General features: G+C 42.0%; 1 protein-coding gene across 3 annotated transcripts in view; it reads right to left on the reverse strand.

Annotated features, from left to right (window-relative positions):
• The window catches only part of PLXNB2 (plexin B2), a 326,443-nt gene that overhangs the window by 206,928 nt on the left and 95,327 nt on the right, over positions 1–24,188 (reverse strand). Inside the window, exon 3 of one of the 3 annotated variants that reach the window (XM_075599863.1) lies at positions 20,118–20,178. The exons of 1 other annotated variant lie outside the window; for it this stretch is intronic. The gene's annotated coding sequence lies outside the window, so the exon portion shown is untranslated. Of the gene's footprint in view, positions 1–9,941; positions 10,255–20,117; positions 20,179–24,188 lie in introns of those variants that run through there. One more of the 3 variants, XM_075599865.1, reaches the window with a different exon arrangement.

Here is a 24,188-nt window from a genome sequence, read left to right on the forward strand (position 1 = left end):
TCAGAACTGTTAATGTGACATCCCAGATGCACATTCACGAACGTCCTCACGCCTGCAACCATAAACTTTAAGTCATTTATTGGACGAATAAACATACTAGTCCTACACCTCGGTGATAACTCGGCCCTGTCTGCACAACCCCAGCGAGAAGTTAATCAGATGCCTATTATCGACCAGACGTCCAGGTTTAACCAAGACAGTTCTGTTTTTTTGTGGTTTGTCCTAGTGGCCCAAAATTGTAATGTCCCGTTTTTTTAAATCGTCAACCGCGCATGCTCGACTCCTCCGGGAAAAATATGGTCACCCAACTATTGTCTCAATGCGAGTTTGCATAAAGCAACAACAACAAAAAAAGCTTAATTATTTTTATAGAAAAGGGTAATTCATTCAATATTTTAACGGGAGGGGGAGGGGTGACTGATGGCGTTTCTGTATCCTGGAATTATCTTGCATACATAATATTATGGAGAACATAATAGATTCTCTTTCAACTATTTATCATATTTTATGGGCTAGGGAAACAAAAAAGGGGTAACTATACGAGAGAATGAAAACAGTTGTACAATACCAATTAACATAATCCTAACGTAAATTTAGATATACTGATGGCTAACCGTTAATCTCACAGGGGGGGGAGGGAAACTGAGTGGGGCAGCGGCTAAGTGCTCCACCCCCTGCCGCTCGGACCAAGTACCAATAGGAAGATCAGGACAGCAACCTCTACTCCCTCCATGAGCGTAAAGGCCTTCACAGTAGGGCCCAATGCGCGTCAAATCCTGGCCTCCCATATCAGCCAGGGCCCCCAGATATGGGTACATTTATGAGATTTTTCTCTCAGACAAGCTGGTATTCTTTCCATTGTTAATTTATGCCATATCTTCAGCTTTATGACATTTGGGTCTGATACTGGTTGTTTGTTCCAGTATGCAGCTATAAAACTATACAGCAACTTGCTAAAAGGAGAATGTGTGATAGAAGTTTATAGGCAGTCAGAGTCAGAGCCAGAGAGGGGGTGTCCCCAGCAGGGCCAGCACTTGGGATCTGGGGCTAAAGTAAACTCATGGAGTTAGCCAGGGTAAATATGTGCCTCCAAAGTGGGACAATCCCTGGGCAGGACCAGGATGTTGGAGAGAGAAACATTTTCACCACACTCACGGAAACATAATGTGGAATTGGCGCTACCAACAGTGTGCATGCAAATTGGCGTGCATGCAAATTGGCGTCAATTAGAGTCACTTTCTCTAATGACCGTGCAGATATAGCTTGTCGCTGAAGAGTCTCGGATGTTATTCCATACGTCAACCTCTATTGATTCCCCCAACTCGGTCTCCCATTTTAGCATAGATGGGCATTAGGCATCCAGTCTTATTTATGAGTAGTTGATACATCAGCAAGATCAACGCTTCGTCCACATATCTAGAATTAAGTAGGTTTTCGAAGTAGGTTGTAGTTGCTGGAGGGATGGAATTTAAATTTGAGGTGGTCCCATAAAGAGAGGGAGTGTTTTATTGTGGGATGGGAAAGAGACATTTCAGGCCTATCTGCTTTATCCAGCCATAAAAGAGAACTCATTCTAGGGGGGAACCCTATTTCATTTTCTACATCAACTCATCCTCCCATGTTATTATATGAGAGCCACAGGAGATAGTATCAGTGGTGATCAAAGAGTTAGATCAAAAAAGAAACCCTTATAAGTAGCAATCTCATGTCATGTAAGTAGTGCCATATTTATTGGACATAAATGGTCCAACAGTGAATACTGTATATCTGAGTGGTGACCAGATTCACAGAGGAAGTCAAAAATAATAAAATTTTATTCAATCTACATAGATATTAAAAACACATATACATTATTAAAAATCCCTGTTGTTTTGAGTGGTGGATATGTTTTAGTCATAAGTCAGTCGGTACAATACCATATATGAACATATCTAGACTTTCAGAGTTGCAGCTATAGGTGAGGTCTTTAAACCAAAACCAAAGGGTGTTGCAGGTGTGTGATATGTATCAATCACAGTGTGATCATATGAAATTGAGGCAGTATCTCAGTGTGTACTATATGGTTAGATCAAGGAGCATATTGGAGGTGTAGTGTGGGAAAGATGGTACATAAAACAGAGAAAGGATATAGGTATATATCAATACTGGTGTCGCAGTATACAGGTGATATTAGTATGCCAAAACAGATTGTATATATATCACTGCAACGTCGCAGTAGACTCTGTTTGTATAATGGGCCCTCTGGCTCTCCCAAAAAAAAAAAGAGCCACAGGAGAAGCTGACCTAACTGGGATGCTTGTAAATACTTCAGCAGTTTCGAGGCAGCCAAGACCCCCATCATGGCAAGCCCCTGAGCAAGCAGATAACGATTTAGCCTAAAAAGATCGAGGCCAGATTCTAGTGCTGAAAAATACCAGCATTGTGTCTGTTAACATTTCTAACCAATGGATTCATCTTCCACATCAATGACCCAGGGAAGTGATGATCTCTAATTTCATGTACATTTAGAGCACAGCTTTGCAAACGTAAACTTTTCAAGTACTAATACACGGTCAAGAATTTTCTGGAGGACGTTTATTTTTATTTTGCTCCGATTGTCAATATATTTAAAGCAATGGAATGAAATCGGGAAAATTTGTTGGAGCAATGTGAAGGAGAGCCTTGCACCAGGGAGATACTTGGGGAGGCCTTCATCCAGCAGGGGGTCGACATGGGATGATGTACTGTATATATGTATGTGTATATGTATATGTACATGTACACACAGCAATTTAAAAGGGACTTCAGCAAGACGTTTTAAGGCCCTGCACTTTGATTTCCCTATTATATTATGCCTAAAAATCTGAAGCTGGATAAGTATATGTAAATATCTCAACAATGATTCCATACGACAACAATGATAGACCTGCCCTAAATTAAGGGCTTTTTTTTAATGGTGGATCACCACAGTCTTTGGATATTCTAGACTAAGGGTGCGCAAATCTTTTTCTTTGCGTCCCCCTGCCTGCTCTCTCTCCCCTGCTCGTGCCCCCCCCCCCCTCTCTCTGGCATCGGCGGCGTCATTTGACGTCACATTGTCATAGCGACGCATCGCCAGGAGAGCAGGTAATGTTGTTGGGTTTGAGCGCAGGGGCACCCCCTTCCACCCCTCCAGTTTGCGCACCCCTGTTCTAGACCACAGTTGGAGAACCCTCGATCTAAACATCTATAAGGTCAAAAAAGGAACACTATGGAATGTTTCAGTATGGAACATATGAAGGTGTTCTATAGATGCTAAAAGCAAGGTAAAACTAAAAAAAACTTATGGTACTGTAGACAGATTTTTGTAATTGCACATGCTAGGTAAATTGGAAGAAATGTATTTTGCTTCAGGTTAAGCAAATCATCAAGGATCAGGTGTTCTTGCTGAAGCTTTATTTCTACTTCTGCATCATGTCTAGCACCTTCCAGAGTGTTTTGTTAGTGATGGCAACAGGTCATTAAAAAATGAGTCTATTCCCCGTTACCGGTATTGAGAACAAACCTCATGGCTCATAAGAAACTCACACACTCCGTCTTTGTTAATTGATAGAACACACTCTACACACTCCTTTCAGGGTCTCCTTCTCTGGTGTCTCCTCTTCACTCCCTCTTTCTGCCGGTGTCCCACAATACTCTGTCCCTGGCTCTCTGCTCTTCTCACTCTACACCTTTTCTCTTTGTAAACCAAAACAATCCTTTGGCGTTCAGTATCAGCTCTATGCTAATGACACCCAAATTTACCTCTCCTCCCCCCCTCTCGTCCCGTGTCAAGAATTGTCTCTCTGCAATCTCCTCCTGGATGTCCCACCGTCACCTGAAGCTCAGCATGTCGAAAACAGATGTAACAGAGTCCCCCTCCTTACCTCTAGTGAGGGAGAACTGCCTGGCTTATCAAGGATGCGCAGGAGTTTTACGCGAGGGGGGGAAGGTAGCGGCGGCAACTGCAGACTTGTTGCGCATGCGCAGTTGCGGCCGGAGCAGCAGCAATCTTTAAATGTCTCCAAAAGCAACTGGAGACTACAAAGAAGGTCTTGCAGGGAAAGGCGCGAGCAGCCATCTTGGGACTCGAGATATCCTCCGCGGGACCAGGAAGGATAGTTAGTCCTGACAGAGGCAGCAAGGGAGGAGCTAGTGTCCAGAGAGCTAAAAAGCCCTTGGACTAGGCCAGACTTCCCCGCAGGCCCCAGTTAGCTTCCCTGGTACAATAGAGGAGTGTTGTAGGGACTGCCCTAGCTCAGCGATTCCCTGTAGTGTAAGGCAGCAGTGGAGCAGGATGCCAGACAGCGTGGAGTTCCTCCGGATGGAGACTCCACCATGTGTGCAGGCCTACAGGACAGGCATCATCCAGGACTCTAAGGTGTGAGGGGATTTGTGTTGGAGGACCCACTATGTGGGACCCGCTCAAACCCATTGCGAAAAGCAGCACCTGGTACTGGAGTACCCAGACAGGCACCCAACATGCACCTACATCCAAAGTGGGTAGAGCTAGCTCACATTTGGGTGGGACTTGCTGGGACAGGACACTAGGGGTATTGGTGCCACAGAACCCTCAGTACTTTGGGGGAACCACCAAGTGTTGGGTCACTGGGGTTATACTGTGGGTACAGTTGGTGTATGTTATATGTGTTAGTATGTGTGTATAGTAAACCTTAGTTACATACATTGTGTGGTATATTACTCATTACTGTGTATTGGTTCCTGTGAGGGGTTATTCCGCAACAATGGGATCCCTCAATGAGAAAGAGCTCACCCCAGGCACCCAGAGGCTGGGGATTAGGCCTCCTGTGAGCAACAAGTACAGCAGCATGCGTAGTTGCTCATGTAGTTCCCTTAGGCATAGGGGAAGGGAGCTACACAGAATTATACCCAAACTCTCCCCGCACTGTAACTAATACCACAATCTCATCAATACAGCAAACTTCTCCTTCAGCCCTCACATTCAAATCCTGCCACCTGGCCTCAAAAATATTGCTGGGATACATACACCCTTTTCTCACTCATGCCACAACTAAAATTCTATTTCACTCACTTATAGTGTTCCTCCTTGACGACTGCAACCTTCTCCTAGATGACATTTCCCTCGTCTGCTTGTCCCAACTCCAATCCATCCAAAATGCTGCTGCCAGACTCCTCTACCTTGCTTACCGCTCCATATGCAAATCCCTACACTGGCTTCTCATATCAACTAGAATTACAATTAAAAACCCCTAGCTCTGACTTCTAAACAGCAAAAATATCACTTGTGAGCACATTCACATGTCCCAGACTACAGCCCTGCTTTTCACCATTACCTCCTAGCATACAATGCTTCCGCTGCAGTTTGGGATTCTGGGAAATAACATGCAAGCGAGTGCACAGCTCAAGTTCTTAATGACGCTGACCCACCTTACATCTCAGCCCTCGTCCCCAAATATATTCCTAAACACCCCTTTTGTTCTGCCTACGACATCCGCCTCTCCTCCTGCCTTATAACTCCTCTCACTCGTGCCTAGACGATATCTCCTGTTCTGCGCCCTCTCTCAGAAATTCCCTGCTAAGTATCATCAGATTCTCCCACAGATTTTACATATTTAAAAAAATCTCTGAAAACAAATCTGTTTAAGGAAGTCTATGTAGCATACCCGTAACATCCAAACTTTTCCACTTTCCCCCCAGCTCCATCCCACAATGAGCAGTCACTTTACCTATTATTTCAACATTACTCCTTATGCCCTCCTGTAAATTCTCATGAACAGGGCCCTCATTGACTTCTGTATTGTTTGCCCTTATTTCTAGGTAATTCTCTTTACAGTATGTAGTATACATAACTCTGTACCCCCACTGTACCGCGCTGCAGAATATGTTACACAAACGATAATAATAATAATAATAATAAATACATACACAGAAATAAAGCTGGGCACTCCTTAAATCCAAAATCTAAAATCTGTACCTCAATTAATGTTTGCATGCATCATATGACAACCAAATATACATTCTGGATGGAAGAAACATCCCACTAAGGTATCAATAAGAAAATAGGTTTTATTAGGGTCCAATGACACCAACATTTCGGTCCATAGTTGACCGAAATGTTGGTGTCATATTTGGACCATAATACGCGTCTTTTCTTCAAGATACCTTAGTGTGCATTGTATTTTATCCAGAGTGCCAGGTGTGTATATATAATCTTCTTTAGCCTTGGCCAATTGGATAATGGCCATTCAGCCTTTGTTTGTTAGCCTCTCTCCCCCATGTTGTTTCTTCCTTCCATCTTACTTTTGGTTATTAGCTTGGCCTTTTTATCTCTTGGAATCCAGCCAAGTACCATCTTTGTCCAACCAGGGTAATTTATTTTTGTGATATGTCCGGTCCTCTGCCATATTAATTTCATCACACTGTGACGTCAATGACTTTTCTTTACACACACACACGCACACGCACACGCACACGCGCACACTTTTAAAGTAGGAGTCTGTGCAGATCGCTTTTAATTTTTATTATTTACAAAAAGAAGAAGATCTCCTTCTGCCCTTCAAGAGGATATTTTTAGTTTTAAAAATCTGATGCTTCATTCAGGAGATAAGAGCAGTTGAAAAATGGATGTCTCTTCAGAGTCCAATACAGCATAAGGTTAGCATGATAACCTCAAGACGCTATAGATTAAAAAAATAAAATAATTTTAAAACAAATTACTGTATATAATAATAATAATAATAAAAAAAAATAATAATAAAATTATTATAATTTTTAAAAAAATTCAGGGGTCAAGATCCTGATGCATGAAAAACTCACCTGGGCTTCTGGAGGGGATGGTGGCTTTAAATTTACAGCCTGCTCATGTTCTCGAACATGGCAAAGTTGCTGTTCATAAACAAACACATGCATACAAGTATCCGCTTTTAAAGAACCATTGCCCTAGGTGGGAAGCAGAGGGGTCTCAGGAGCTGAACCACGTTCATTTAAAGCCCGCGGAACCCCCTGCTCCACGAGATACTTACCTCTGAAGGTGCTGCTGGTATCTCAATCCTGTTTAAAGGTCCCACAAGGGATTATGATGTGGCATATAATTGAGCCAAGGTACCTTTAAATGGCCATATTGAGTGCCCAGCCAGGGCTACCAATAGCCGCTCCTTGGGAGGTGTGCATGTATTAATGCAGAATTAACCCCTAGGGTAACTTCTCCACCCCCAGCAACAATGCCTCTGCAAATAATGCCTCTTATTCAAATAATTATATTGGAAAAGACCTAACATACAGTATTGTATCCAAAGGAGGATCTGTATCCGAGTATTGGAAATGAATATTAGATCAGAAAGTTCCTCCTGGATTAACGATCACATTAGCTGGCATCCTGACACTCAAGACAATACGATGATTCAAATTCTCCAATGGGAAAAATTAAATAAATAAAATACAAATCTGCAGCAGTAGAGAACAGGTTACATTCGGGTAATGTCATTGTAAGATTGAGGTGACTTCCGGAAGTCCATTCAATCATATGAAGTTCAATTCAGCTGCTGACACTCACAAAGCTCTTAAAAGTTTTTAAGAATTTACATTTCTCTCCAAAAAAAATCTCTACATTTAGAGAGTATCTAAAATTTATATGTACTGTATACACAAGGTTGCCACCACTCCGGGTTTCAGCCACATATATCTGGGCTACGGATTAACCTGAAAAATCTCCGGGTGGCGGCAGCAGCATCTCTCCCTGCAAATCCTGTCAACATGGCTGCCTCGGTGCCATTAGGCGTCACGTTGTCATGGCAACGCGCGCCATTTGACATCGCAGAGCCATGCTGACTGGACCTTGCAGGGGGAGAGGATGCCGGGCAGTGCTGCTGCTGCTGCCGGTAAGAAAAATAAATATATAATGAAGATAAATACACGTAAAAAAAAAAATGTATTGCAAAAAGTCTCCGGGTTAGTATTCAATAGAGGTGGAAACCCTGTGTAAACATATATATATATATATATATATATACATTCACATACATATAAAATGAGTGCGCTAAACAGACATTACACAAAACTTTTCTGTCTACAGTATGTATGAGAGTAAGTGTAGAAACACACAATGTAGTCCGTAATACCGATTAGCAGACTTGTATAGATGAAACGATAGTATTCACAGATTTCTAAACCTCAAAGATTGCCGTTTCATCATTTCCTTCCCACAGGGACCTGTATCCCAGGTATCGCTGTATTAGCATGTTTATACATCAATCTCCCCAAAAACGCCCTCTTGGCCATGACTGGTGCCGCACCCCCCCACCCCCTGACAGAGTGTCACCTCCCCTCTGGCAAGTCGTGATCACGGCTTCCCCTATTACGGAAATGGAAAAGTCATCATCCTCGTCCACTTCCCTGTGGGCGAGATAGTGTTTTGCGCTCTACAGGAGAATGCATCTCCCATGGAATACGAGCCTAAAAAAAGTCGCCCCTGGAGTGCCCGACACCATGACAGAGCAGGGGAAGGCCACCAACAGGCCAAGTATTGGGGAATATCCCTGCTTCAGCAAAGATGGCTCATTCTGACTGAGCCACCGGTGCTGAAGCAGGGATATCCTTAAAACCGAACCTGTTGGTGGCCCTTGAGGACTGGCGGGCACCCCTGACGTAATGGCTGTGTCATGGGACACTAAGGGTTAAAGAATATTACTTTATAAAGATGTACCAACACACAGAATCTTTAACAATCTGCAATATTAATTCTGTTTAGAGTCCATTCTGCCCCTCTTCTTACCATAGTAACCATTATTCCAGGCCTTTCCTGTAGTTAGATAGTGCAAACCAGTGTGGGCCAGCATCTGAAATTACTGGGAGTCATTAGGTTATCAGTTATAACTATGTAGCCACACTCTTCATAACAACGTATCACAGTATACACATTCTCCTGAATGCAACACAGCTGTAAAGCAGACAACTACTGTGCATGTAGTAGCCACAAACAGCTTTTGTGCGTACACTGGCTATACATTGTGCTCAGTGGGGCACAAAGGCATCTCTGGGATGTACGCATCAAGGAAGTGGTCTACGCTGACATATTAACGTCATTTTTTTCCATCTGAAAAGCGATATTTATTATGTACATTTCAACGGTTGTGACATTTGGTGTATGCTGCGTAACAAAGAAAAAAACGCCAACTTTAAGGTGATAGAGAAACCCAACGCGGAAAACAGTCAAGAAAACGCGAGCGGTACATTTAATATACAGGACTTTTAAATGTGTTCATGTGCTCCGCCATTTTTTTTCCTTCCATTTAATAGAGACCTGCAAAATATGAAAATGTAACTTCACCCCAACTGCTTCCTACGCCCTCCATAAATTCCTCGTCTCGCCGATGGCACACGCAAACATACCCAAAAATGGTGCAACCAAGATGAATAAAGAGACGCATCCTGGCGCAAGTATTTTTCAGCGCACTCTGCATTTAAATTAAAAAGACTGGCTTCACTTTGTGCTTTGTTACACAGAGCCCTATGCTTCCATTGCAGTGACAGGCACAGCACAAGCAAACTTCCCTAAACCTCACCGCGTCTCTCTATTCTGCGGTTCATATGTTGCAGGCTCCACTCTGCATGGCTAGCACAGTGCGTGTGATCTGCCATGATCAGCAGCATTTCACAACAGTCTCATTTTTGGGAGAGAGGAACAAACAAGTATCTTTTCCCCCGACCTCCCTATCCCTCCAGCCTGCACAATGAGACCAAAATGAAAGCACGGCACAGATACCATAAAGAACAGCCTGCTCTGCCCCAAGCCTCAGGCAAAGAAGATTCAATGAGAAACCCCATCAAACAATAGGGGCTAAAAAGACCAGCAGCAAAACCAAAATGTGCAGCTGGGAAATGGGAAGACGCACATTTCTCACTGATCAAAGCCCTCCGATAAGTTTACAACATCCTATCCATAACAAACACACACACATACATACCTTCTATGTTTAGATCCATGAGGGCTTCCATGAATAACAGCAAAGGGAACAAAAACAAAAAAAAAATCAAAAAAAGGGCAAGATTTCCGGGGAAAAAATAAGGCTATGTTTTGTGCCGGCAGCTTTAACCCTCCTTGCTTTCCGGGAAGGAGTAGAAAGTTAACCCGGGGAGTGAGAGGACTGGCTGCTGCAGAATACCAGCCTCCACAATGTGAAACAGATGTGTCACAACAAGTTTTGGGTGGGGAAGTCTCTGCACTTACAGTATTACATTGCACAGGGAAGACGATGGACTTTTACACAGCACAAGCTGGCGCAGAATGCAGGAAAGACTCGCGCACACATCCCGAGCTTCAATGCTGCTGGGAGCAGAGGGAGAGCAGAACAACTGGATGGGACGGGGACGTTATTAACCCATTCATGTCAAACAAACCCATTGCTCCAAGCCCCCACTTCATTTCAGAGAATTGGAGCAGAAAAGAATGTTTGGAAACCCCCATATCACAAGAAAGCTGTAGCATTGGAATTTTTTTATTTATTTTTTTTAAACCAAAAAGGGAAAGAAAGAAAAAATCGGCCATATAACAACTTGACGTTAACATTCTAACACGTTTCATAATGCCCAGATTTTCTAAACATTTTTGCCTAACAGAAGAATCAGTTAAAATATGCAATGAATATAGAACCCTCCAAAAAACAAATGCAAAAACAAAAACACAATACAACAGCTATAATGGCTGGCATTTTTAAGATCCAGAAAAATAACTAAAATCGTCAACCTTTGACTAAATGGGAGATCTGATGGAGGATGTCAGTGAAGCATGTGATCAGAGTGAAAACTAAACGTAGTTTGTAAAACGCACTAAATGTTTTAGCGCGGGAGTAGGTGTAAATATAGGTCTGCAAGAGAAAGGATTTCGAAGGATGTAAACTCTAGGTCACATTCTACGTGACAAATCCAGGGAGATTTTTGGCTGGAGCAAATGTTTTTAATAAATTGACACTTGCCCCCTTCCTGTCAGATAGTATGGTAAGTAATGTGTTTGGATAAGACAGCAGGGCCCGTCACAATACATTTGGTTATATTATGCAAAATGAGGAAACGGCAGAGTAATTAACTCTAGCAAAGAGCTTCTTATGTTTTAAAACTGCAGTTCAAGCTGACGTTTAAAAAAAAAAAAAAAAAAATCCCAATCAGTATGTGCATCAATACAATCTGCACACTGACAAGTGATTAGCTAAGTTGTTGATTGATCCGTTCTCCTGTAATCGATAGTCAAATCGGGGGTTATTTAATTCATTGTTAGGGCTGCACAAGAGTACCCAGGATGCAAAGTGCTGTGTGGAAGATCATGTGACCGGGCAGGCACTAGATACAATTGTTGCACTGCTAGAGAGAGTGCAGGGCTCAAGAGCCAGAGCCTGTCTCAGTAGGGGAAGGGGATGTGACTTTGTAAATGGTTTCTATAGAAACAAAATTGCTTGCTACATTAGAAATATCTTTAAAAAAAAATTTAAATGCTGCAAGTATTTTCTCATAGTACAGAACTGATTTATTAAAAAAAAACTAAAAAAAAAACAAAAAAAAAACACATGTATGATATTTCTTGAACTGCAGCTTTCAGTGGGGAACTTGGTGCTTATTTTTTGGCTTAATGTTCTATAAATGCTGCATTCACAGCCTTCTTATAAAACTTTCTTGCCGATTAGACGTTTACTTTGGCACTGGTTTCTGAAGTAAAGGAAATACCCACTTCAAATCCAGGTCTATGTCAACCTTAAAACCGGTGCTGCAATTAGAGCCGAAATATGCCAACTATCGTCAAATGTGCCCGCTTCCTTCAATACAGAATCAGCACTTTTTATAGGTAAATAGTTTTTTTTTTATGTAATAAAAGTAAAGTACGCTCAGGGGAGTCTCATGAAAACATGTATATGAGTGTAAAAAATGAATCTTGATTAACCATGATTTTTTTTTTAAAGTAATCTACAGAGTGACATGGAGTTATACCTGACAACATACACACACAAATCATTTTTATATTTAAATGCCCCAACAGATGACCTTGCTTTGTATCCCAGGGGGTGTACTGTTTAAAAGCAGCACTGCATGCTTATCCACGACAAAGAAACTAATCAGTTTTTTATGCACCTTTAAAAGGATTAAATGATTGGTCCTGTTCTGTAACGAGTGAAACTGCTTCTTCACAATGCTGAAGTAAATAATAAACCATGAACTTTTCTTCTCTCTCTATACGTTCAGTGTAAAAAAAAATTTTTTTTGAGCAACTAGTATCTCATGTTAAGTGCCTCTTTAGATGCAGCCTATTGCGTATTAGAGAGCAAATACATTTCAGTGTGTTGCTAAAAACCCCTGGCACTTCAGCTCACAACATCGTGCATATGTAAGTACTGTATGCCTCCCATCCGTGCGTGTGCTTAAAAGGCTTGTAAAATAATGAGGTCACAGATTTCACCACAAGGGGAAAGAACAGATCACTGCTGACAGCACAAAGAAAGGTGCACAAGTAATCAAACGGATAGTTAACCCATTCAGTGCAATGCTACACTACTGCTAAAGTATTGCCTTTAATGTGTGTGTGTCCCATCTGCTGCTGGGGAAACGCAGCGCGCGGTGTATATGTCCTATCTGCAGCTACCGAATCCAAGCAGGTTACATTCCCCACCGAGTATGAAGCCGTCGGGATAGTATTGTACCAACATTTCACCTCATTTATTAAAGAATTGGAGACTTTAGAACAGCGGTGCGTAAACTGGGGGGACGATTATTCAAGGGGGGCGCGGCAGTTGCAGAAGCCCTGCGCTCTTCCCCCAAGGCATTTAAATTAATGTCGAGGGATCGCGTGAGGCCTCGGCAACTTCACTTACGTGCTCTTCGGCGACACATGACCCCGCGACATAATTTGATGCCGGGAGCCGGAGAGGAGCGAAGGGAAGGGGGTAGGGGGTAGGCGAGCAGGGAGGGAAGCAGGAGGGGGGGGGGGGCGCGAGCAGGAAAGATTGCGTAGCGCTACTTTAGAACACGAAACAAACATGTTTTATGTGAACTGCCGGGAATATCTATGAACATACTACAGATGGCCCATATCTGAAGAGAAAAAAAAGGAAGCCACAGTATGGGGCTTTCAAAACCCAGCAACCATCATTATGCCCGTCTCAACATTAGTAGGATTACAAATCTGTACATCCTGTATTATCGCAGCCAAGTAGGTCTACAATGTCTCTGCACTATAAAGTACCATGTGATAGTTCCACCAGGATGAATCCCTTCACTGTAAGGACCAATGGAACCAATGTGGCCCGCAGGGCTATTTCCCCAATGGATGAGAGCATAGATGTTTAGTGATACCAAACTAGCATCTATGCAGTGCCAGCATACACACAAAAACAACTGGAGAACGAAGAAAATAATGGCAGAACAATTTGCAAGCTGCAATCAAGATTGAAAATCAAGATCAAGACTGGCTTTTCCAGTTTTAATGGCAACGGAAAGTATCATTTTACATAAACATGTAACAAATAAAATGTATTCGAATTATCTACAAATGTTTGGTGATTGTACAGAGGTGTATGTAACCAGAATTAAACACAGAAAAGTATAGGCAATTAAAAAATATGGATGAATAGTTTGGGATCTAAACCTGTAAATCCCTTTAAAAAAAAAAAAACTATTAAAAAAAAAACTAATAAAAATAAAAAATAAAAACTTGGCAGTGGTTACATTGGTTTAACGGCCATTTTCCCCTTGATATTTGCACATACCTCACTGTAAAGGGCAGAAAAATAGAAGCAGAATTATTCTACGCCCTGAAGAATAAACACACACATACTTGACTAGATTAAGTTTAAGGAGATAGTGTGAATTGCTGAAAATCACATGGTGGGCCCAATCTTTGGCTGTAGTGTCATACTTTACACCCTATGGGCCCCGAGGCCATTCTTTAACAATGAACAACTCCATAAAAAGGATTCCATCTCTATTTGCAGGCTCAAAAGATTGTTACACTGAAAAGCCTGCAAATTTGATTGGCTGAATCACAGACTTGCCAGTACTGTCCCGATTTTCATACATCCCACGACACCACAGAATACAAATTAAATAAGGAGCAAACCTCCATGAAATTACGTTGGAAAACAATTTAAAATGTAAAATTAGGTGCATAGCAAAAATTACCTTACATTATGGCTAAAGCCCCAACTACAGTATGTTCCAAGCCTTTGGAAAACTCCTACAGCAGCAGGGCTGCCTTCTTCTGAGAGGGTAACACTTGCAGACCCACAATACAGGTAATATTATTGCAGCATTGCCTGCTAGGTAAATGCTCTTTTATAGGTTAATTGGGTAGTGAAACTGGGCAGAAAAAAAAAAACGTTAAACATAAGAGATATAAAATGGATCCTCGTTTTATATATTGAAATCACTTTTAGAAGAGAATTCAAATCTTATTTTACCATGTCATTATTCTTATTAAAGCATGAAATGTGTGGCATTTCCCTTTACTCAAACAGAGCCATCCAGAATATATTCCACAAGCTGCATCAAATGAGATATACATTGTGACATGAGTTATGGATTCAATGCTTCATTTATATCTAGCATTAAAAAATATATGTATATATATCGTTAAGTAAAACATTAATAAAGCTCAGGCATGAACGTCTTCTGACTTCAAGCACAAATGTAATATTAAAAATGACATGATGAATGAAGGGGTGCGTGATTGGGAGTGCTTATCACTTTACCAACTAGTCCATCCCATCAATCACAGTATTTAAGAATAAACCCTGTACTTTTAGAAAAAATAAGATTGGGCAACATGTATTAAACATATCACATTGAGAGTTAATATGTAAACAGTACAAACAGAACACTAAGGGGTAGTAGATTGTACAACCCCCACTGCTTTAGAATATAGAAAATTAGCATTAGCCTTGAAGTTATGAAATAAGCATTATTGCAGCTTTGTGCAGAATGACCATACATTATGAAATAGTACTATCCGTGGGCAGCATATAACCATTATTAACCTCAAACTCCGTCAATATTTGGATATTATGAAAACTTTGAACACTTTTGGTTTGGGATCACTTGCTAAAACATGGCCCCACTTCAATTCCAGGAAACCAAAAGCACCCAAAACTTTTCAGTTGGAGAGCAACTGCGTAGCAAACCTCCTTAGAAACAAAGTGATTGGAACAGCAATAGTATCCGCAATGCCCCCTGATCTCATCTTATTGACACCTCGGAAGTAATACAAGACAAGTGCAATCCACAAAACTGACAACACCACTGCATGAGATTCATTATGGTATTTTTATATTAGAATTGGTGCTTTTACCCTTGCACTGCATAACCGTGCCCTGTAAAACTGTATTTACATTTGTTAATGCTCCAATGCAATGTCTGACACTATATAAATAATGGTACCAATATCTTGAAATCTTTTGGCCATGATCACCCTCTTTAGTGGATAATAAAACAGTATTGAGCCTGAGGAAGCCCAAGAAGGGGCGAAACGCGTAGCTCAAGACCCTAAAGCATTTTGAACGTGTTCGGCCACCGTCGGGAGCAGGGAGTAGGACCTCAGCACAACGCCCGGACGCGGGCAGAGTTAGCTGCGTGCCTGACGACCTGCGAGATTTCCCTAAAGACTGGCCATTTTTTTTGTACTTCGGCACTTATGCCATCTGGATTAAGTGTTTTTTAGACCATTTTATATGTTTTGTTTTTTATTAAAGATTAAGTTGGTACACGCTATTTTAGAGTCATTTTTAGACATTACAACACACAAAGCACTTACCCTTGGAAGCAGTGTTGGACCCTCAAGGAGGAGTTTAAAGATATTACAGTAACTCCAGTGTGAGCTCACACGTGGCCGTGTGAGTATCTTAACAGTATCGTTGTTATATCCCCTCCCCCCACAACTGTTTCCACTATCAGGAGCATTTAGAGTTCTATATGTGAACTCTCTTAGTGAGGAGGACAAAGATACCTCCCCCAGGATTACACTCACATTTGCCCGTGTGAGTGTCTGCAGTATTTCTGCATTTATTATCTACACACATCCGAATAAGGTTTTTGTCGTATCTGATCAATATCTGTCCCTCAATTTTTCTTCATCTTTATCCATTTACTTCGAGGGTGACACCGCAATTGAAACAAGTTGGAAGACTGAAGAGGGGACTACTTGGACGAAGGGAGAAGAACCCCCACAAAAGGAACACACAGGAGAAAGAAGAAACAAGAAGGAAGGAGAAGAAGAAGGAAGAACAAGGAGAAAAAAGAGACCTTGATGCGACAGCATTTACACAAGGCCGTGTAAGTGTTTACAATATTTTACACACCATTATTCCCGCTCTTATCAGTTCAGGAATATTGAATTTAATCAAATTGCACCCATTTGTCCCATCACCTCTCAAACCTGTGCTCCCCCTTTTCTCTTGCTTTTCTGTACTAATAAGGATCCTGGATAGGTCCTACGGGGGTTTTTGAGTCACAGGAAGAGACCTTGAAGCAGATGGGAACCTTATATACCACATAAGGTTGTTACGTTCTGGAAAACATTTCCTTATTTATTTCTTATATTTTGTCTAGAGGGAGCGCCCGGGTACTTTTCTATTTCTATAGTATTGTGACTATGTAAGAGACAGACAATTCATATATGTTTATACCGTGGTTGGCAGAAATATTCCCGCCCATGCAATTTGTTTAGCATTTTGCTGCCACCTGAGCATACGCCACAACGCTTTCAAATTAGACTTTACCTGTAGAATATACAAAATGACTCCAAAGTGATCAAGTTAGAAAATGCATATAGAGAAGTAAGATTAACAGAGAAAAGATGATTAATCTCAGTTGCATAAGTATACAACCCCTTTGCTGCAGGTGCAAATGAATTGTTTGATTACAGACTGAAACCCTTTAACTAATTTTGGGACATTTCAAAGTGGTTTAACATGTAGATAATCTCCCTCAGGTACTGTATATAAAGAATTTCAAGCTGCAACTAACACAGTGATCCAACAAAGCAACCATGAAGACCAATGAGCTTTCAAAACAAGTCAGGGAAAAAGTGGTAGGGAGGTACAGAGTATGAGATGGGTACAAGAAAATGTCAATGGGGCCGATTATCCCTCTCAGCACACTGAAGTCCATCATTATGAAGTGGAAGATGCATTATACAGGCTGTCCTCGGTTATCCAACGGAATCCGTTCTGGAAGTAGCGTTGGATAGTGAAACCGTTATAAAGTGAGTCCCATGTTAATCAGTGGCCGTGAGCATTGGATAATGCATTCAGGCGTCAAAAAATGGATCATATGGTTGCATTGTAAAGCGTTGGCTATGCCATTCGTTGTAAAGTGAAACGTTGGATAGCGAGGACTACCTGTACACCCAAACACTACCCAGGTCGCCCTCCCAAACTGAGCAGCCGGTCAAGCAGGAAACTGGTTGTCACTCTGAAGCCAACAATCACCTTGATTGATCTGCAACATTTTGTGTCTGATGGGAGTCAATGTTGACACATCAGCAATAAGCCGGTCCCTATACAAAGCTGGCCTATATGGACGGGTGGCGAGAAAGAAGCCATTACTCAAAAAGACATCTTAAATCACAAATGAAGTTTGCTGAAAAAAAATTGATGATACTGCAAACATGTGGAAAAAGGTTTTGTGGTCAGACGAGCCCAATTCTGAACATCACCCAGTCAACACCATCCCAACTGTCAAGCACGGTGGTGACAACATCATGTTATGGGAATGCTTCCCTTCAGCAGGGACTGGGAAGAGTGTCAGGATAGAGGGGAGAAAGGATGGTGCAAAATACAGACGAATCCTTGAGGAAAATCTGTTTGAATCAGTCAAGAAACTTGGGAGGAAATTCACATTTCAGCAGGAAAATTACCTGAAGCACAAAGACAGAGCCACACTGGAGTGGTTGAACAAGAGGGAATGAATGTTCTTGGGTGGCCTAATCAAAGTCCTGACTGGAATCCAATCGAACATTAATGGCGAGACTTGAAGATTGCAGTCTATCGACAATCCCCAACAAACATATCAGAACTACATCAATTTTCCCATGAAGAATGGTCAACAATTTCACCATCCTCCTGAACACAGCTAGTAGAGACCTATTCCAAAAAACTCCTGGCAGTAATTGCTGCAAACAGTGCATTAGATTCAAAGGCCTAATTATTTCCGACATCAAGATCATGGGTGATAACTTACGGAGGTATTGTTGATCATCACTACTACCAAATGCAAAAAGAAATGTTATGGTGACCAATTGCTGAAAATGACTAGTTTCCCTTCCATATACATTACTACTTAAACATAGGTGCAAGAAATGGTCTCTTATCATAGTATAATCCAAATGTACAACAAGTGGGCGAGATATCACAGAAACATAAGAATCATTATGCATGCCTTTCAAAGTTTAAAGAGGACATATGTCTTTCATCTCTCTGTTGTGGAAATGAGATTCTATGATGGAAAGGATTCTACATATAGCTCAGAAAATACACTGGATAAAAAAAAAAAAGCCCTCCTGATAAAGCTACGTTTGTATTTGCATTAGCAACGGAGGCCACAGGTTTTCCCCATTCACAGGTTTCAAAGGTTTGTTTTTAATTATATTATGCATTTAAGAGAGATTTATGTACACTGTTCATTGGTCCAACATTACTTTTCTATGCACCATCATTATAAAAGAACAGAGCATTGTCATGTTATTTTGACATTTATTGTCCTTATTGTAATCCTAAAATCTCCAAGAACGCTTGATGGTTATTCGCAAGATCGCCAGGGAACTACAACCCATTCTCCAGGAAGATACAAGATTGCAACAGGTCTTCCCTGAAACACCCTTATACAGACAACCTCATAATCTCAAAAAAAAATGATGGTGAGGAGTAAAGCAGCGGTGCGCAAACTGTGGGGCGCGACCCCCAGGGGGGGCGCGACACTGCCGACGGGGGGCGCGGGGTTTACAGAGGCCCCGCGCGCTTCCCGAAGGCACTTAAATTAAGTGCCGGGGGAGCTGCAGGGCCTCTGTAAACCTAACTTACCGTGGCTCCGGCGGCTTCCTCCCTGTGTCGCCATGGCAACGCGGCGTCAAAATGACGCTGCGAGGTCATGTGACGTCACGTTGCTATGGCAACGTGACGTCATTACGCCGGAGCGCGGATAAGTTGGGGTTGGGAGGGGGGCGCGGGAGTGAGTGGACAGCCGGCAGGGGGGCGCAGGGAAAAAAGTTTGCGCCCCCCTGGAGTAAAGTATTCAACAGTACAACTGAATGCGGGACAAGACCATGCCAGGACGCAAGATGCAAAACCTGCGCAATGCTCCACACAGCGGGCACAATAAAAATACTGCACAGAAATCTGGAGTACAAAATGAGAGGACAGTTCACCTGTTCCTCTAGCAATGTCGTGTACAGCAGGGCCCCAGGCATACAGCGGGTTCCGATCTAAGGGCCCGCCGTATAGTGAAAATCGCCGGAAAGCGGAACCGGCGATTTTCAGCTATGCATATGCTCAACCCGGCATTTCCCCCCTTGTGAGCGCGGGACCTACGTTCTGCGCGCGCAAGCTACGTTCTGCGCATGCGCGCCGGCGGCAAAGCCTCGGAGGAGACATGGCAGCCCCCTTCTCGGTGCCGTGGCTAGGGGGCGTGGCTCTGACATCAGTGTCAGGCCGCGCTGTGATTGGCTCGCAGCGCGAAAATACACATTTCTTGTATTTTCCCAGATCTGCCGCGCCAACGCTCACGGCCGAGTGCTCACTCGTCTTAAGTATAGCAACTGCAGGGTCACACCCTGCAATTATCATTGATTTGCACGGTAGCGGACGCGCACGCACTATATTGCAGCTCTTAAGTAGCAGCAGCTTGGGAAGAAGTTGAGAGCAACTTGGAGACGCTGAAGAGGATTTTGCAGGGACACAAGCACAAGTTGAATCTCTTTAGGGAGATCCCTGTACCTAAGTTTATAGGGTATCCCAGTTTCCCGTGTGTGTGTGGTTTGCTGTATATAGTTGTGGATATTCCTTTTTCCAATAAACGTTTCTGTCTGGCGAATTGATCCCTGGTGTTGTAGTCCTGGTCTCCTGTGACAGTGATTAAGCAAAGATGAGAACAAGAGTAACAAGACTACTTACCAAATTAATGTCTTAAGTGCTGGTAATTCATATAATAAATTGAGGTGTCTATCTCTGGAGCCTGAAAAAACAAAAAATATGAATTTTAGTGCGCAGAATATTTCAAGAATGTTAACACTAGTGTGTTTATTTTGCACAACTTATTAAGCTAAACAAAATTGTTGATGGAATAAAAAATCGAATTTGAGGAAATACATTTTAAGTCAAAGCAATGGTACCAAAATGTTATATTCGTGTTTATTTTACACGTATTTTAATTCTTTCAACACAAAAATGTCAATTCCAAATAAGATTTGATGGCGTCAGATATTTAACAAATATGTTGCGGAAACGCCTTGGTCTTCAAAAAAATGGTTATCCCTTATTTGCTGGGAAAGTTGCAGCTAAAAAATGGTTTAAAGAAGAAATATGCATCTCAGGAAACAGTGGGGTCCCCAGAGCAGAAATTAACGCGCTCCATCCCCGGAGATCCCCTGCTTCAAACCTATTACCAAAAAATAAATAGAAACCCCTAGACAGAACCACACCTTTAGAATTTTCAGGAAGTAAGGTTTCCGATTGTCTGAAATGGCTTAGGAATGGGCAAAGTTCGGAAATAGCAACAGTTATAAGTAAAACATATTTCGCCTATAATAGTACTAATCTAGAACAGAACATTACCTGGCCATTAATGTACCAGCTGGGTTCCAGAGTTTTGGCTACGACTCAGCCCCTCAATCTTACCATGGAAGATGGCCAGGTAATGATGGTCTGTCCCAATGGGGTCATTACTTATAACATCTTAATATTTATATTCTTACGAGAATATATTTTGTTTCAAGGCTGTAATATCTATTTGTTTTGGATTTTTTTTTTGATTGGAGCTCCTTCACTGGAGAGTCATTGGTAATGCAGAATCAATATGTTTTCCGTTCCAGAAAAAAATTCCAGAGGAAGTATTATCCCTTCTAGTTGTATCAGGGAAGCATATTGGGGCAGGCCCGTGGCAAAGGGACAGAAAATGGAAGAATGTGACCAAAAACAGGGGCAACGGGTGCCCCTAAAATAACCAATGTGGACCCGCTGTATGGTTCATATTTCCAAAGCAGCGCTAAGAAATAAGCTGCCCAGTGCCGCGAGACGCCTTCACTCAAATGGTCGGCAACTACTGTATTGTCTGGTGCCAGAAGTTGCTGAAAAAATTGCTTGACGCCAGCATAGATCAGTGTTGCGTGGCTGAGCGCTTTTATTTGCTTGGAAATTAGGGTAAAGGAACCATGGCTTCAAGTATTTTCAGTAGCAATACAGCACAGAAGGATATTAGGTTGTTTAATGGACAAAAACCATTTCACTTTTCCTGGCACTTTACATTTCAGCTTTAGTACCAATTCACTAATTTGATAAAGGGTCAACTACTAAGGAGCTCGTTAGTTGCAATGCAATGGGACATGTGCAAAAAGTACAGGGGGAAAACAAAAGCTCAGTGGGGAATTGTGCTCTAAAAAAACTGCCTCAGCGAACAGATAAGTGTAGCAGATTGGTCTATGGGTAAAGTAAATTTAGGGGACGCGAGAAAAAATATATTCTACTGCTTTTTCAGGCCTGTTTTCGGAAATGTTACAGTTATGCAAAAGTTATGTATGAATACAACGGTGTGTTTGTTAGTTTTGCTAGGGATTAATGGTACCTTGTTAGGTAAGTGATAAACCCCATGCAAATAAAATGGTTTAATGCCTTGTTATAATGTGGGAAATGGCTTTGAAAGCATTTTGAATGATAGATAGGCCATACTTTTGTCTTGGGAAGCAGTTACTGTGGTATGATTTGCATAGTGTTTTAGATGCCATTTTTCTTTTTCTCCAAACTTTTTTATTAGGCAGATATAAAATGTACATACAAGGAACGATATGCATAGCCTAATACAGAAACAGTTTTGTATTTTTGGGGGGGAAAGGATGGCAAAACCTGTTGCCCGAGGCAGGTGACCTACCGATAACGGAGAGGCCAAGAAAGAGGGGGGTGAGAAAGAGAGAGAAAAGAGTGGGGGGGGGGAGGGGGGAGTGTCTGCCCTGGTCGCTGGTTTCCCTTTTGGACGAACTTCGTAGAGGTACTGATTGTCAAACGCTTCCTTATCCATATTGCTTTATATCTCCTTGTTTCTTCCTTGGTGAGCTTGACTCGTTCTATATGATTATCCATGGTTCCCAGAGATGCCATTTTTTTAATGAAGTTACGGGTTGTAAACTATAATTGCTAAATTACAAATTGAATAAGTATTTTAAAACACACACACACACACACGCAGCGCGGCTCCTAGAGAGTCTACATTGTTGTGCAATGGCTGACTACTCCGTATGGATTACCTTGACTCAGGGTTCTGGATTAAGGCAGCTGGGCGATGAAGTAGCAAGGACAGAAAATAATGGGTGCCAGGAGCTTGTCTTTTACTTGTGTACCCAAGCACAGGCACCGCTCATTCACTTATTGACAACATTGTATTGTGGTTTTTATAGCAGACATACATGAATACAGGGCTTCCATTAATGCAAACACTTAACACTCGAATGGAGGTACATTTACTTTGTTTCTCTACTTGGTTATGGGGTCCGGCTCCCCTTTGTTGCTTCGGGATCATCATCGGTATTACCCCAGATACACTAGTGGAAGACTGTACATATTACCTGCGCTCATCCCTTTATGAAGTATGCGGCTGGTAAAAGGGGGTTAAATAAATTAAGCATATGCTTTTGTGATCTAGGTTAATTAAAAGCTGGCCAAAGCCAGTATCAGAGTTCCCTGATTATAAAGGTGAACTGTAGTGTGAAATATTAAAACTTACACATATCCCTTCTTTCTGTCAGCCGAACACACTCACCTGCTCTTCAGTGGAGGGTGATGTGTGGACTGACAATGAGGTGTATAAAACCTTTATGCTAATTGAAGAATTAGTAGAAGCTTTATCCATGGTTAGAGCTGATCCGCCGATAGCATGCTATTTCCCTGTCTCTTGGATATTCCACATGCCATTAGCCTTCTTCTGGGGTCCTAACTTAAGGGGTACTGTCCCCATCTACAACATAAAACAGGGGGGCCTGACCTATGCTAGTACTTTATGATCATCCCCGTCTACTCTCCCCAAGTCTCCCCTCCTCTTGTCCTCCAAGAACCTAACCTTCCCCTCTATATATTTTCTATGTCCCATGGCATACACAGGGTGGGGCGCGATACACTCAAACCCTCTAGTTACCCCTTAGGAGGGGGGCTACATTATAGCTATCCATCAGGTTATTTTGTGTGTAAGAGACAACCACCGCAGAAACCTTTTTAGACAGCACGTTTCTGGCTTTTACAGATGGAGATAAACTATATATAAGGGCAGTATTATACTATATAAACTATATATAAGGGCAGTATTATACTTGGCTCAGAACTGTACAATCTACTTTGTTTTTAAAACAAATATTCAATTATTAAATATATTTTGTACTCTAAAGAGTGGGCCATATGATGGTTAGCTATCTCCATGGCGCTAATGAGTTCTTTGTGAAAATGCCCGCTCTGCTTTGCTGCCTTTCCCGCAGTCCTAGTATCCCGAAACACTAAGAAGAGAGAGTGTCGTTACCTCCTCCCTTGTTACTTCACCTCCACCCACCCATGCTCCTTTTCCATTCAACGAGCGGTTGAGAGAAAGAGAAGGGATTCACTTATTGGATTGTGATTGGTTACTTGGGCAGGTAGAGAATAGTTGCCTTGGTGTTGCTGCAGTTATGGGGTGTGGGGTAGATGGATCTAATTGGTCAGTTTGGGCAGTCTACACAAGAGCTGGTAAAAAGGCGTTTATTCGGGCAGCTGGGCAAGTGGAGAGAGTATTTTGCAATCCAGTGGGTAACAGGAGCTGAAAATAGTGTGTGCGTGTGAGTGAGAGGGGGTTAATGCTCTGGGGACACCCTGTTTCCCATGCTGGTTAAAAAAAGGAAAGCTTGTTAACAATATATTAAAGTACAGTACTTCTGTTGATCCAATAATAGTTATCGTAACCTATTAAAAATTCTTCAGTATGTGGCACATTTTTTATAATGCTCAGTAGAATAA

This window comes from Ascaphus truei, chromosome 5 (genome assembly GCF_040206685.1).
Source record: "Ascaphus truei isolate aAscTru1 chromosome 5, aAscTru1.hap1, whole genome shotgun sequence".
Lineage (NCBI taxonomy): Eukaryota > Metazoa > Chordata > Amphibia > Anura > Ascaphidae > Ascaphus > Ascaphus truei.